The following is a 14,746-nucleotide window of genomic DNA, read 5'->3' as shown; positions in this document are numbered from 1 at the left end:
GAGCAAGAATGGTCGCCCAGTAATCATTAAGTTTTTAGACTACCGCGAAAAACATTCCATCCTAAAAGCTTGCTATAAGCTCAAGGGAACGGAATTTTCGATCACGGAAGACTTTTCTTTCGCCGTTCGAAATATTAGAAAGAAGTTATGGGAAAGCTCTGCGGAAGAGAGATCGAACGGAGCTAGGGTCAAGCTATTTTTTAACAAGCTGTGTGTAGATGGTGTGATGTTTGCCTGGGACTCAGCGAACAATGCTCGCTACAAAATTTCTGAAAGAAAGAAATGACCACAAAAGGAAGATAGGAGGACATTAACAATAATTAGTATTAATTGTCGTAGCGTTGTAAACAAAGTCTCCCATCTGGAAGGTATGCTGTTAACGCATAATCCCGACATAGCTGTGTTAACAGAGACATGGTTAAATGAAGAAATATTTGATTCCGAATTTGTGCCAAGAAACTATAAAGTCTTTCGGAAAGACCGCGACAGAAGAGGTGGCGGAGTGGCTATACTGTTCAAAAGCACATTTCAGATTTTAAAACTGCCTGATGTTGCTACAGTTGAAGCTGTCTTTTGTAAAGTATATGCTAACAATTTCCGATATATCGTTGGTGCTATCTATAGGCCTCCCGGTTCTTCTGTCGCTGTCCTAGATGAAGTTAAGAAATATCTTTATTGCTACACGAAACCAGACGATAAGTTAATTTTAGCTGGAGATTTTAACTTACCAAACATAAACTGGGCTACTTTTTCTGTTGAATCTCCGCACACTGTAGGAGATGCTCTTCTTGATATCATGTTTCATTTCGATCTCTTACAAATTGTGAAGAACCCTACTAGAATCCAAGAAGATTCTTCATCAATACTGGATTTATTCTTGGTACGAGGCAATATCAAAGAAAAACTTTCATGTAATGTAGTGGCCGGTATTTCTGATCATCAAGCCGTAATCTTGGTAATAGAAGACATATTATTGGATCGAAAGGGTGATACTCGACACTTTCCGAATTTTGCCCGTGCTGACAATGAATCCATTATTGATATTTTAGATCTTCATTATTACAGTTTTCTGCACAGCACTTGTAGCGTGGATGACCTGTGGCTTGTTTTCAAAAACATTGTTCGTGACTGCATTCAGCGTTTTGTACCAGTGATATGCAAGAAGTCAGACAATAACAATCCCTGGATTACGCGAGAAACATTGCAATTGCAGCGCAAGCTAAAGCGATTAAAGAAAAGCATAAAAAATCAAGCTCAGTCTTTTTAGAGGCAAAAGTTCATGAAGTTTCAGAGAAATTAAAACAGTGCATTCTGAAAGATAAAGACAAATACTACAATAAGCAACTTCCAGCTTTTATAAAAACTGCACCTGAAAAGTTTTGGCGGTCAATTGCACCAGTTTCTCGTTCTACCGATGCATTTATTATACATGGACAACATGTAAGTGACGATGTCCAGGTTTCGGCAGCATTTAATAACACCTTTAAGAAAGTTTTCACGAAAGATGACGGGCGTCTCCCACCCTTTAGCATGTCACTTCCTTCCATGCCTGATGTTATAATTTCTGAAGAGGGTGTTTTTAATCTATTGTTAAAACTGGATATTAAGAAATCACCTGGTCCAGATGATATTCCAAATGCCTTCCTTAAACAGTATGCAGAGTGGTGTTCAAAGTATTTGCGCGTCCTATTCACTCGATCATTGAAAGAAGGTGTTCTACCGTGTGATTGGAAAACTGCTAGAATTAAGCCTTTACACAAAAGTGGAGAGAAGACGTGTATTGAAAATTATCGCCCTATTTCATTAACTTCAACAGCGTGCAAATTATTGGAGCACATCATTCATAAGCATCTAACTAATTTCCTCGACGAGCATAATGTACTGGCAGCTGTTCAACACGGTTTCAGACGAGGGTATTCCACATGCACTCAGCTGGTCGAAACAATCCATGATTTTGCGACAGCAATCAACGAAGGAAAACAAACTGATGTTATCTTTATGGACTTTCGAAAAGCTTTCGATAAGGTTTCGCACAAGAAACTACTTCATAAACTCAGTTTTATTATAAATAATAAACAGGTATTAACATGGATACAATCGTACCTATCTGACCGCCGTCAGTTTGTCGAACTGCATAAAACTTGCTCCAATTACGTTCCTGTCGATTCTGGTGTTCCCCAGGGATCCGTCCTCGGCCCCCTACTGTTTTTAATGTTTATTAATGATATTGTTAAAGACCTGTCTGTACGTGTTAAGCTATACGCGGACGACTGCGTGCTGTATGAGAAAATAAGTTCGACTGATGATCAAATTAGGCTGAATAATGATTTTGCAAAAATAGTTTCTTGGTGTGAGAAGTGGCAAATGTCAATTAACTTTGAAAAAACCGTATTTATGAGAATAACACTTAAAAAGATCCCTCTTCTATATTACTACACTGCTAATAATAATTTTCTTCATGAAGTCACAGAATATAAGTATCTAGGTCTATGGATCACTGATGATCTTTCTTGGACCAGGCATGTCGACTATGTTTCAGCAAACGCTCTCCGAAAGCTTTTTTTCTTACGACGCTCGCTTAAGCTAGCAACCCCTGGTACACGCCTCCTTGCCTACAACACTATTATTAGACCAATCTTAGAATATGCAGTAATTATCTGGGACCCTTTTACAAAGGTAAACATAAATAAACTTGAAAGAATCCAAAAGAAAGCAGTAAGGTTTATATATAACACTTACGGGCGAGCATCAGTCAGTGACCTCCTCAAAAAAAGTGGTTTACCCTCTATTCCTAACAGAAATCGCATATGTCGCTTAAAGTTTTTCTATCAGTTAATTAATAATAATTTCAAAGTTGACACCTCCAATATCCTTATCTATTCCTCGGGGTACCAAACTAGAAATCGCCATTCTCTTTCTATAACACCATTAAATCCGCGAGTTAATTGTTTTAAATATTCCTTTTTTCCAAGGACCATCACTGATTGGAATAACCTCACGGATGATGTTGTCAGAGAGACATCGTTACATTCATTTCAAGAGCATCTGAATTGATTGTTGTTAAGTGACCTTGTCACTGTATTCTCTTGTTGAATTTCTATGTGCAATTTTGTTTTCTTTGTGTCTGTAATTCTGTATCTTAACGCAATGTTTCCCACCTGCTATGATCTTGTGTACAAGATCGCAGTATTCATAAATAAAAATAAAAAACTTCTTTCATCCGCTACTGAGCCTATACAAAACACAGTTGCTCACTATTGTGGTCGAAAAACACCGAACTGTATCCAAGGGCAAACAAAGCCAAAGCAAGAAGTCTCTCTAGCATTTACAGCGTTGACTGCTATGTGTGGAACGAAGTATAGGAGACTATCTCAACCACGCGTTTCAGAAAGGACGTCATTAAATCATCATCATCATCATCAACAACATCATAATGACCATCATTAGCCTGGTATCGCGCCATTTGACTTGTAATGTGATAATCGCGCCGCGTAGCTTTACGTGCGCTATTTGCCTTGCAGTAGCTTATTTTGCACCAAGGGACGCCACGTAGCCGTTGCTTAAGAAACGCTACTGAGGGTTACTTCAAATATTAATAATAAAGATGTTTTACTCTCTCCAAGGGAGATGGAGAAGTCTTGAAGGAAAACAAAAAGTCGCAGTTTCACCAGAAAGGAGAAGCATCAATTGTTATTGCAAATTCGTACACAGCTATTGGATATTAGTTTTATCAGCCATATAAACTTGTAAATAGAGGAATACTATACTCCCACACGAAGGCAAGAAGATGGCTGAAGACGAGTCAGTGGGGGAATATGGCATAGGTTCTATGAATAGCAGGGGAGAGTTATTAGTGGAGTTTGCAGAACAGAATAATATGTGGATAATGAATACCTTCTTCCGCAAGCGGGATAGCCGAAAGTGGACGTGGAGGAGCCCGAATGGCGAGATTGCAAATGAAATAGACTTTATACTCTGCGCTAACCCCGGCATCATACAAGATGTGGACGGGCTCGGCAAGGTGAGCTGCAGTGAACATAGGATGGCAAGAAATCGAATTAGCCTAGACTTGAGGAGGGAACGTAAGAAAATGGTACCTAAGAAGCCGATTAATGAGTAAGCGGTAAGAGGGAAAATCGCGGAATTCCGGATCAAGCTACAGAACAGGTATTCGGTTTTAACTCAGGAAGAAGACCTTAGTGTTGAAGCAATGAACGACAATCTTATGGACATCATTTATGAGCGTGCAATATAAGTCGGTTGTAACTCCGTTAGACAGGATACCAGTAAGCTATCGCAGGAGACGAAAGATCTGATCCATAATGGCCAATGTATGAAAGCCTCTAACCCTACAGCTAGCATAGCACTTGCAGAACTTTCTAAGTTAATCAACAAGCGTAAGACAGCTGACATAAGGAAGTATATTATGGATAGAATTGTACATGCTCTCAGCAACAGAGGAAGCCTAAAAGCAGGGAAGTAGAAACTAGGAATTGGCAAGAATCAGATGTATGGCTTCACTGACAAAGACGACAATATCGTTACTAATATAGATGAGATAGTTCAAGTGGCTGAGGAGTTCTGTAGAGCTTTATACAGTACCAGTGGCACCCGCGACGATAATGGAAGAGAGAATATTCAAGAGGAATTTGAAATCCCACAAGTAACGCCAGAAGAAGTAAGGAAAGCCTTAGGAGCTATGAAAAGGCAGAAGGCAGGTGGAGAGGATCAGGTAACAGCAGGTTTGTTGAAGGATGTAGGGCAGGTTGTTCTAGAAAAACTGGCCACCTTGTGTACGCAATGCCTCGTGACCTCGAGCGTACCGGAATCTTGGAAGAACGCTAACATATTCCTAATCCTTAAGAAAGCGGACGCCAAAGACATGAAAAATTATAGACCGATCAGGTTGCTGTCCGTTACCTACAAAGTATTTCCTAAGGTAATCTCAAATAGAATCAGGAATACCTTAGACTTCCGTCAACCAAAGACCCAAGCAGGATTCCGTAAAGGCCGCTCAACAATAGACCATATTCACGCTATGAACCAGGTGATAGAAAAATATACTCAATATTACCAACCCTTATATATTTTATTGATTACGAGAAAGCGTTTGATTCAGTCGAAACCTCAGCAGTCGTGGAGGCATTGTTGAATCAGCGTGTAGATGAGCCATATGTAAAAATACTGAAAGATATCTATAGCAGCTCCACAGCCACCGTAGTCCTCCATAAATCCCCCCAAAAAGGCGTCAGGCAGGGGATACGATCTCTCCAATGCTATTCACAGCCTGTTTACAGGAGGTATTCATAGACCTGGATTGGGAAGAATTTGGGATAGGAATTAATGGAGAATACCTTAGCTACTAGCGATTCGCTGATGATATTGCCTTGCTTAGTAACTCAGAGAACCAATTGCAATGCATGCTCACTGACCTGGACAGGCAAACCTGAAGGGTGGGTCTAAAAATTATTCTACAGAAAACTAAAGTAATCTTTAACAGTCTCGGAAGAGAACAGCTGTTTACGATAGGTAGTGAAGCACTCCAAGTGGTAAGGGAATACATCTACTTAGGACAATTAGTGACCGCGGATCCGGATCATGAGACTGAAATATTCAGAGGAATAAGAAGGGGCTGGGGTGCGCTTGGCAGGAATTCTCAGATCATCAACAACAGGTTGCCATTAAGCTTCAAGAGGGAAGTGTATAACAGCTGTGTCTTACCAGTACTCACGTACGGGGCAGAAATCTGCAGGATTACGAAAAGTGTTCTAGTTAATTTGAGGACGACGCAACGAGCTATGGAATGAAGAATGATGGGTGTAACGTTATGGGATAAGAAAAGAGCAGTTTTGCGGTGAGGGAACAAACACGTTTTAGTGACATTTTAGTTGAAATTAAGTAAAAGAAATGGACATTGGCAGAACATGTGATGTGGAGGGAAGATAACCGATGGTCATTAAGGGTTGCGGACTTGATTCCAAGAGAAGGAAAGCGAGTAGGGGGCGGCAGTAAGTTAGTTGCGCGGATGACATTAAGAAGTTTGCAGGGACAACGTGGCCAGAACTAGTACATGACCGGGGTAGTTGGAGAAGTGTGGGAGAGGCCTGCGGGGGGCGTAACGAGGCTGCTGCTGCTGATGATGATGATGCTACCGCACAGCATTCTGTGACCATCAAGGGAAATATACGGGAGTGTGGCTGCTGCATATGTTTTGCCGCGCCGAGTAGGCCGGCAGCGTTCGACAGTGCTTATGGTTGCTCGGAACAAACGCTTAATCGACGGAGCTTCCAGGTGTGATGGTTTGGCGTTTCACCAGACGCGGAAGGGAAAAACAGCAGAAAAGAATGGCTGGCGTTATACTATTGTAAACTTTATTTTAACCAGTGAAAGGTCTGTGGCTTGGTTTTGCAAAGATTATGACCACAGCGTTTCATTAAAGTTAGCCCATAGTTCATCACTCATTACACGCTGCCGAACGGTTTGTCCGTGGAATCGCGATTTAAACCTGGCAGTCGCAGTCGAGCTTGCCGCCAGCCAAAGGATGTGGTTCGTCAAATGTTCGTGTGGATGCCGTTGCTTGTAAACCTGGCTTCGTCTCCTCCTTCTCCTTGTTCGTATTGCTGAACGACGGCGGCGGTTGCAGTAGGTTCTATCTTGGCAGGCTTCCACTTTTGATAAGCTTCTCTGTTACGTGGTAACCTAGCTTCTCTTTGCTCCAGTGCTTCAGCCGGCAACTTTGACTTTGCTTGAGATTTCGCAGCCCACCGTCTAGCTATATCGACTGGATGATTGCATTCAACCTGTCCGTTGGGCTGAAGCGCACGCACAGACGACCCAGGCGGGTTCGCCATCCATGGCGAGACTAAGCGATGCAGCAGTCGAAGGTGCGTTTATAGTCTGGCGTTATCGGTGCGCGGACGAGCGTCGCTTGAAGTCGGGCGTGTCCAATCGCGTTGTCCGCATCCGGCTACGTTGGCTGCGCATATGCGTCGAACCTTTGGTATAACCATAAAGAAATATAACAAGGGGGGACACCAGGTGGGGGGATATCCTCGTGGCTGCCATTAGCCGTTTTCGAGCAGACGCACTTTCGACGCTAGCGCCAAGGTCCCCTTCAGTTACGGCCCTAACCAATGGGCGACGCAGAAGCAAAATGGCGGCGCACACGATTGTGATTGTTTACGTTGTCATGGCAACAGCAATAGCAGCCGCCCGGCGCCTCCTCTCCCAAACGTTTTCCTTCTCTTTTTGTTTTTATTATGCCGACCCGCTCCGCTCACTTTCACCCTTTCCCCCATGGCGCGCGTGCCGCTTACTTTTTGTTTTTACCTGCACGCGACGCATTTTTTTTTCTATCGCGCGCGTGCTACCGCGCTCCACGCGTCAGCTCGCAAGCACGGCGCGCGCTCAGCCACGCATTGGCATTGCTTGTGAGCTTGCGCGTGGTGCGCCATTGGCACGCACGCCTTCTTGCCCATACTTATACCAGAATGTGCCGGGACATAAAAAAAATTCCACTTTCAACACAACAGATCTTTAGTCTCGCTTTATTGACTTCGTTTCAGAAAACAAATTTTTCTTATAACGTGGTGTGATACAGGCTCGTAAAATGAGCAAAAGTGAAAGGCGCATGACATATACAAGAGTACTAATCACAAAAGTTCACAGACGGTGATAAAAAAAAAGCGCTTGAAAACGCGAAGGCCGTTTCATGTACACACACATATAAAAAAAACGAGATTTTTATACGCCTTCAAGACCGAAATGTAGACGAGCTTCTGGTATATGCACTAAGATATTGCACAAACGTGGACATGTATGATATAGTCATGACAAATATAAAAAGGGAAAACTCACTGGTAATGGCAAAACAATGACACGCAAAATACCTAAAAAGTAGAATAAAATGATAACATTGTTTGAGTGAGAGCCATACAAAAAAAAAAGGGCTTACTTATAAATCTGCACGAAAGTACTTGAAGTGCGTGACTGTTAATTACTGCTGAAAAAATTGAAAAAAAAACGTATGGCAGAAAAAAAATCACATTGTACTAAAAACTGAAACACACATTATCACATAATTTTGTACTTGGCCACAACTTGAATAACAGTGGCAAGGGGAACAGAAGGTAGTCGGCTTTTGCAGCAGCACGTAGAAAATATTCGCAGAAAGACTTATTCCTCAATCAAAGACCAGGTAAAATAAGCCAACAACACGACTTTTCTTCCGACCCGAATGCAATGCTTAGCAATAAAATTACGTCACGTAAGGCACTAAGTCGTACCTACTGGGTATACCTTTCTATAATACACACGAACTGCAAAAATCTGCATGTAGGACACTTACAATGCTCATGCTTTCCAGAAGAAAAAAAAGCGTATCATGCCTACACATGAATGTTGTTGGCGCGGTTTTCCCATCGGCGGTTACTGAGATAGTACACAAACACGAACACTAATTTTTCAGCTGTTAGTACATTTGTAGAACGTGACACACAGAAAAAGCACTGAGGGCGCTATGGAAAGCTGGACAAGTTACTGAAGTTCCAGAATGAGACTTGGCACAGAAAAACACACGTCATAGACCAGGTGACAATGAGGAGGAACATCTATTTGTCAGCTTTCTCTACCTGGAAGAGGCAAGTGTAGCACAATCAAGGCGCAACGACGTTCGGAGCTTCATGGAGCACAGAAATGGACAGGGCTGTGTTCGTGTACATGCGCCTTCTGATGTCCTTCGGTCCGAGCGCTCACCGGTTGTCTTTAGGCACCCGGAACGACCTTCCAGGGCTTGTTTTTGAGGTATTTGTGCACCACTGCACGGTGCACGATCGGTACGAGTCGTGAAACGAGTGAAACATCGCGGAGCCCAAGCACACAGCTACCGAGGACCACGAAACTGACTAAACTAGCCACGCCGGTCAACGCACAGCAGCGCACGCTTCGCGATAACAGCAGATAACGAAACATGAAACGTCATGCAGCGGGCTGAGCTGGCTTCGGGCCGGTGGGGCCGCACGGCGTCCGCGCGGAGACAGTAGAAGGTGAAGGAGTTGCGAGGGGGTAACGAGGGAGGGCGATGGGAGAGGAGTTGAGGAGGGGGAAGGGCTCGGCCACCTGGAGCGGCGCGCGTGCGCGCGACGATCTACGAGGCCATGCAAGGGAAACGGATTTTTGCGTTCGCCCAATACAGAGATGGCGCCAATTACCTCTGCCACCGAGACCGGGGAGTTTGCCCCCGCTGCGGAAACCTCGGCGAAAAGTGGCAAGAGGAAATACGTCACGCTATAGTATTAACGCCTACCGTTTGCTGCCACGAATGTGAAATAAGGTTAACAGAAATTGTTTCATTTGTTTTTATTCTTTCCCGGCAAATGTAAAAAAAGATATGTGCGCGTAAATTAAATTAAACTTTACGGCTTACTTCCGTTGCCTAGCGACACGCGAATTGGCGAATGACGAGCTAGGTTCATGCGTCATTCGTCAGACACACCATGGAGAAAGAAATTCAACAAGAGGGGACACTCTTCAAAAACTGGCAACAGGAAACACGTCACGCCTAGTTTCAACTCCATCCGTTAGTTGACGCGAGTATCAGAAAAAAAGAATGTGAAATAAACTTCCAGACAACGTTTTATTTTTTTTATTCTTTCCCACTAAAAGTGAAAAAGTTGTGCGTGTAAACGAACTTATAATTTCCAACTTATTTTTGTTGCGTTGCCTAGCAACAAGCTAGCGACACGCCAGACGCGCGTGCATACGTCATGCGCCAGACAAGCCACAGGAGTCAGCGAGACCGGCGGCGCATGTAAAGCTCGCGTGCTCAGCGACCCGTCTCTTTTGGATGTAGCCCGTTTCTTGGGCTCCCGGCGTTCTCTTCTGTTCCGTCTGCATTTCGACACGGCACCGCTGCACTACTGGACTACAGCAAGGTGAGGAATTTTGCTTGACAGGCTGCGACGCACTTCAAGCACATTTAGGCTTACTGCACAAAACGACCTATAAAGTGACGCAGTTATCACAAAACACCTACGCAGTCCAGGCCTAGTTAATGAGTTAATTACTCGTACTGGGAGATGTTTGCGACGCTTTCTATGAGCCCAAGCATAACTAAAACTTATTTCGGTAGTTTTTGGGAACGCTCGCTGCACCAGGCTTTGTGACGAAAAGCACCTTGCCCGCGTGACGCCGTTTCGCGTGTACTGAATCTTACCGGGACAAGTTTTGGCGCTTTCTGTGACCCCAGACATTATTGTAACTAATTTCACTACTTTTTGGGGTACTTTTCAAGCACAGTAGCCGCACTCGGCGTAGTGGCGCACTTAGCGAAAAGCAGCTCGGCCGTGTGCCGCAGTTAGTTTCGCGTGTATGGAATCTTACTGGTAGAAGTTCGTGACGCATTCTCTGACCCGGAAAAGTATTGTAATTTATTTAGTAACCTTTTGGGATATCTTGAGGCTTGCTCACCGCGCCTGGGGTTGTTGAGCTGTTAGCAAGAAAGCAAGCCGGCCATAGTGAGTTAGTTTTTCGTGTATTGAATTTTAGTGGGACAAGTTTGTGACGCATTTTACAACCCTGCAACAACATATACCTTATTTCGGTACTCACGCTTGTCGAAAACGCGGCGAGCGATTGCCGAGGCTGATAACACGGGAGTGTTCCATGCGCCGGCAGGACGCGTAAAAGATAACACGGAGGAGCTCAAGAACATGACATTTATGTATTCTGAGCGTCTGAAAACAGGCTTGGCACCAACGAATCTGTCTTGAGTGCGACTTGAAGGCATTCTGCGAGCGTGTTACATGGTCTGGCTGAGCCTGTGTTGTAGCCACCTTTGTGTACTTGGCGTACCATCGCGTCGACTGAGGCCAAGTTCTTTGGAAACGCGCAGTCACCCTTGTGTTTGTGCACCTAAAGTGCAGGAAATAATTCCTGGGAAGGGAGCGGTGCTTGAAAATCGGATGTTTTGTTCAGATTTTATGGCATTGTTTTTTTTTTCAAATCAAATCAAATCAAGTTTATTCATTACACACAGAGAAACGGTTACATTTTCGTTTTACAGACGAGGGTCCCAAAGTCTAAGACTGTAACCGGGACCCTCGGTGGGTAATTATAAGAAAAAAAATTACATAGGTGGCAGGACAGAAATAAAATTTATAGAATGTACACTAACAGAAACGAAGAGCTCTAGTGTTTGGGAGGAGTCTTTGCTGCGAAATGTACATAAAAGTGAACTTATCTGTAATGCCGCTCATTCACCACTTACGCACGTTTCGCCTCTAAACGCAATATACCAATAGGTGAATAGGTCAATGTACCCAAATGATACATCATCATCATCATCATCATCATCATCAGCCTGGTTACGCCCACTGCAGGGCAAAGGCCTCTCCCATACTTCTCCAACAACCCCGGTCATGTGCTAATTGTGGCCATGCCGTCCCTGCAAACTTCTTAATCTCATCCGCCCACCTAACTTTCTGCCGCCCCCTGCTACGCTTCCCTTCCCTTGGGATCCAGTCCGTAACCCTTAATGACCATCGGTTATGTTCCCTCCTCATTACATGTCCTGCCCATGCCCATTTCTTTTTCTTGATTTCAACTAAGATGTCATTAACTCGCGTTTGTTCCCTCACCCAATCTGCTCTTTTCTTATCCCTTAACGTTACACCTATCATTCTTCTTTCCATAGCTCGTTATGTCGTCCTCAATTTGAGTAGAACCCTTTTCGTAAGCCTCCAGGTTTCTGCCCCGTAGGTGAGTACTGGTAAAACACAGCTATTATATACTTTTCTCTTGAGGGATAACGGCAACCTGCTGTTCCTGATTTGGGACTGCCTGCCAAACGCATGCTTGTAATGATACATGCTTGTAATTTACTTTATTTCAGCTGATGGCATCCGGTGGAGCTTCGTACTGCAACGACTGCTGCTTACCTGGTGCCCCAACTTTGGATGAATGTAGAAGCCGGGAACGAGTATTTATATACAGCAAAATAAACATTTAATCATTTCAGAAGACGACTTGCATTTTCTTTATGAAATTGCACCTGACGGATTCGGTGGAGTCTTGCAAAGGTCGTTCGCAATCATTTTTACTATATAATGAAACGATTCCACGCCAAGGCCACGCGGGGTTCAGCAGAAGCAAAAAAAAAAAAAGAAAATGCTGCGCCGAACAGCGTAGCCGGCACGGCGTGTGCCAACTGGTGTTCGAAACGCGCGGGCCCAAAACCGAAACCGGAAGAAGTCAATACAATCCGCTTGGTGCACTACAGTCAATTCGGCCGCTGGGCTCTATGGGAGTATCCGCTTTTGTTGAAATTTCTTTCTCTATGGACACACCACCGAAGCGAGCATGACCGAGCGCGCATCTGAGCGTTGGCCTGTTCGGTCGCCCGTCTGCTTGTTTTTTTTCTATTTTTGGATTTAGCTTGGTTTGGTGGGCGCCTGGTGACTTCTTACATCCTTTGGGAACTTTGACATGGCGCCATTGGACTATTCGGCATGGTGATAAATTTTGTTCCAGTCTGCGAAGCATTTCAAGCAATTAGGCTTACCGCACGGCACCTATAAGCTAGCATTGTGACGCAGTTAACGAAAAGCAGCGCGGCTGTCGTGGCGAACTTATTTTGAATAAACGTTTCATGTTGGGAGACGTTTGCGACGATTTCTATGAGCCCCAATATTATTTTAACTTATTTCGGTAGTTTTTGGGTACGGTGGGCCCGCAGGGTACATTGATGCAGTTTCGCGTGTATTGAATCTTACTGCGACAAGTGTTGGCGCTTTGTCTGACCCCCAACATTATTGTAACAAATTTCGTTACTTTTTTAGGTACTTTTCAAGCGCAGTGGGCGCACCAGGCGCTGTTAGCGGTTAGCGAAAAGCAGCTCGGCCGTGGTGCGCAGTTAAGATTCGCACTTTAATGCACCGACAAGTTCGTGGCGCTTTCTCTGACGGAATATGATTCCTACCCAAGACACATATTTACCGACTCCATGGCGGCTTGCAGGAAATTGTTGCACAACGATCTCCCGGGCCACATTTGGACATTTATTCAAGAGCACCTTAAGGGTCCTTTGAAAATCATCTTGATATCATCTTGATACCGGGTCATGACGAGCTGCCTGGAAATGAAAGAGCTAATCAGCTCGAATGCGAGATTTTGAACCAGGCACACTGCATTCCGCGACCAGCCCAGACGAAAAGGTGGGCTTCCCTGCATCTGCGGCTATATCAAGAGCCAAGGCGCAAGTTCCCCAAGCTCAGCAAAGTGCTCCCCCGTGAACATGGTGTACTGATTCGTCCGGCCCAGACTGAAACACTCCCTACACCAGCGCGAATGCACCTCCTCCGCGGCCTCTTACCTGAAGGTCCCCCACCCTGCCGATACTGTGGCGAACGCCCGAACACATCCCATATCCTCTGGTCCTGTAGACCACCCCCACCTCCCCTGCCTGCTTCTACAAAACTCCATGCCCGTTGGCTGACAGAAGCAGCCAGTGCCGACGACTAACGGTACCTTGCGGCGTTTATCTGTGCTGCACTGAAGAATGCCGCAAGCGAGGCTCTGGACTGAGGGCCTTTCCACCACACCACCGAGCATGAAAGGAAGTTTTCTGCCTCTCTCTGACGACCAACATTGTTGAAAATTATTTTCGGTACTTCTTTTTGTTACTTATGAGGCACCATCGCCGCGCCTGTCGTGACGCAGCGAAGAGCAGCTCGGCCGTGGTGACAAAGTTAGTTTAGCGAGTACTCAATCTTACTGCGACAAGCTTCCCACCATTTTTATGTCCCCGCAACAATTAAGCCTTCTTTCGGTACCCGCGCTTGTCGAAAACGCGATGAGCAATTGTCGAGACTGACAACCAGGGAGTGTGTTGCGTGTGCCGGCAAAACACGCAAGAGATAACGCCAAGGAGCTAGAACGCCAGGAACAAGTAATTCGAAAATTCTGTCTTCTGAGCGGCACCCACGCATTTGTCTTGAGTACTAGTAGAAGGAATCTTGCGAGCGTCAACCATGGTCTGGTTGCGAGCCTTTCTTGTGGCCACCTCTATGAATTCGTAGCCTACTATCGCGTCGGGTTTAGCCAAGTTCGCGAAACGCACAGTAGCCCGTGTATTCGTATCATTAAAGTGCAGGAAGTAAGGCCCAGGAAGAGTGGTATGCTTGGAAATAGAATGTTTGCCTGTTATGTACGGTATTGTTTAGGATGAGTCGACCATTTCCTACGCCGTGCGTGTAAATACGACCTGCTTTTGTTTGTAATGCTGCCCATTCGCCACTCTCGCACGCTTCGCCTCTACGCCTATTATTCTTACACGTTAATACCACAATAACACTTGCTTGTAATTTAATTTTCTTAGCTGACGTCGTCTGGTGGAGCTTCCTACGGAAATTAGTGCTGCTTACCTGGTGCCACAACGTTCGATGAATGCACAAAAAGCGTGCAACGAGCATTTATAAAGAATAAAATAAACACACACACATTCCTAATTTCACACGGCGTCTTGCGTCTTTATAAATTGCACGTGGCACATATTCAATTGAGGCTTTGAAGATCGTTCGCAATTCATTTTACTTATTAATAAAGCGATTTCGCACGAAGAGCGTGCGCGGTTGAGCTGTAGAAGCAAAACAAGAGAAAACCAGTGCACCCGGCGTGATGCGTACCAGCTACCACTGAGAACGCGCGCACACAAACCAAAACCGGAAGTGTGCTTCAGGTATTAACGCCG

Source organism: Dermacentor variabilis, chromosome 4, assembly GCF_050947875.1.
Source record: "Dermacentor variabilis isolate Ectoservices chromosome 4, ASM5094787v1, whole genome shotgun sequence".
Lineage (NCBI taxonomy): Eukaryota > Metazoa > Arthropoda > Arachnida > Ixodida > Ixodidae > Dermacentor > Dermacentor variabilis.
Note: the sequence above shows the minus strand (reverse complement) of the source record.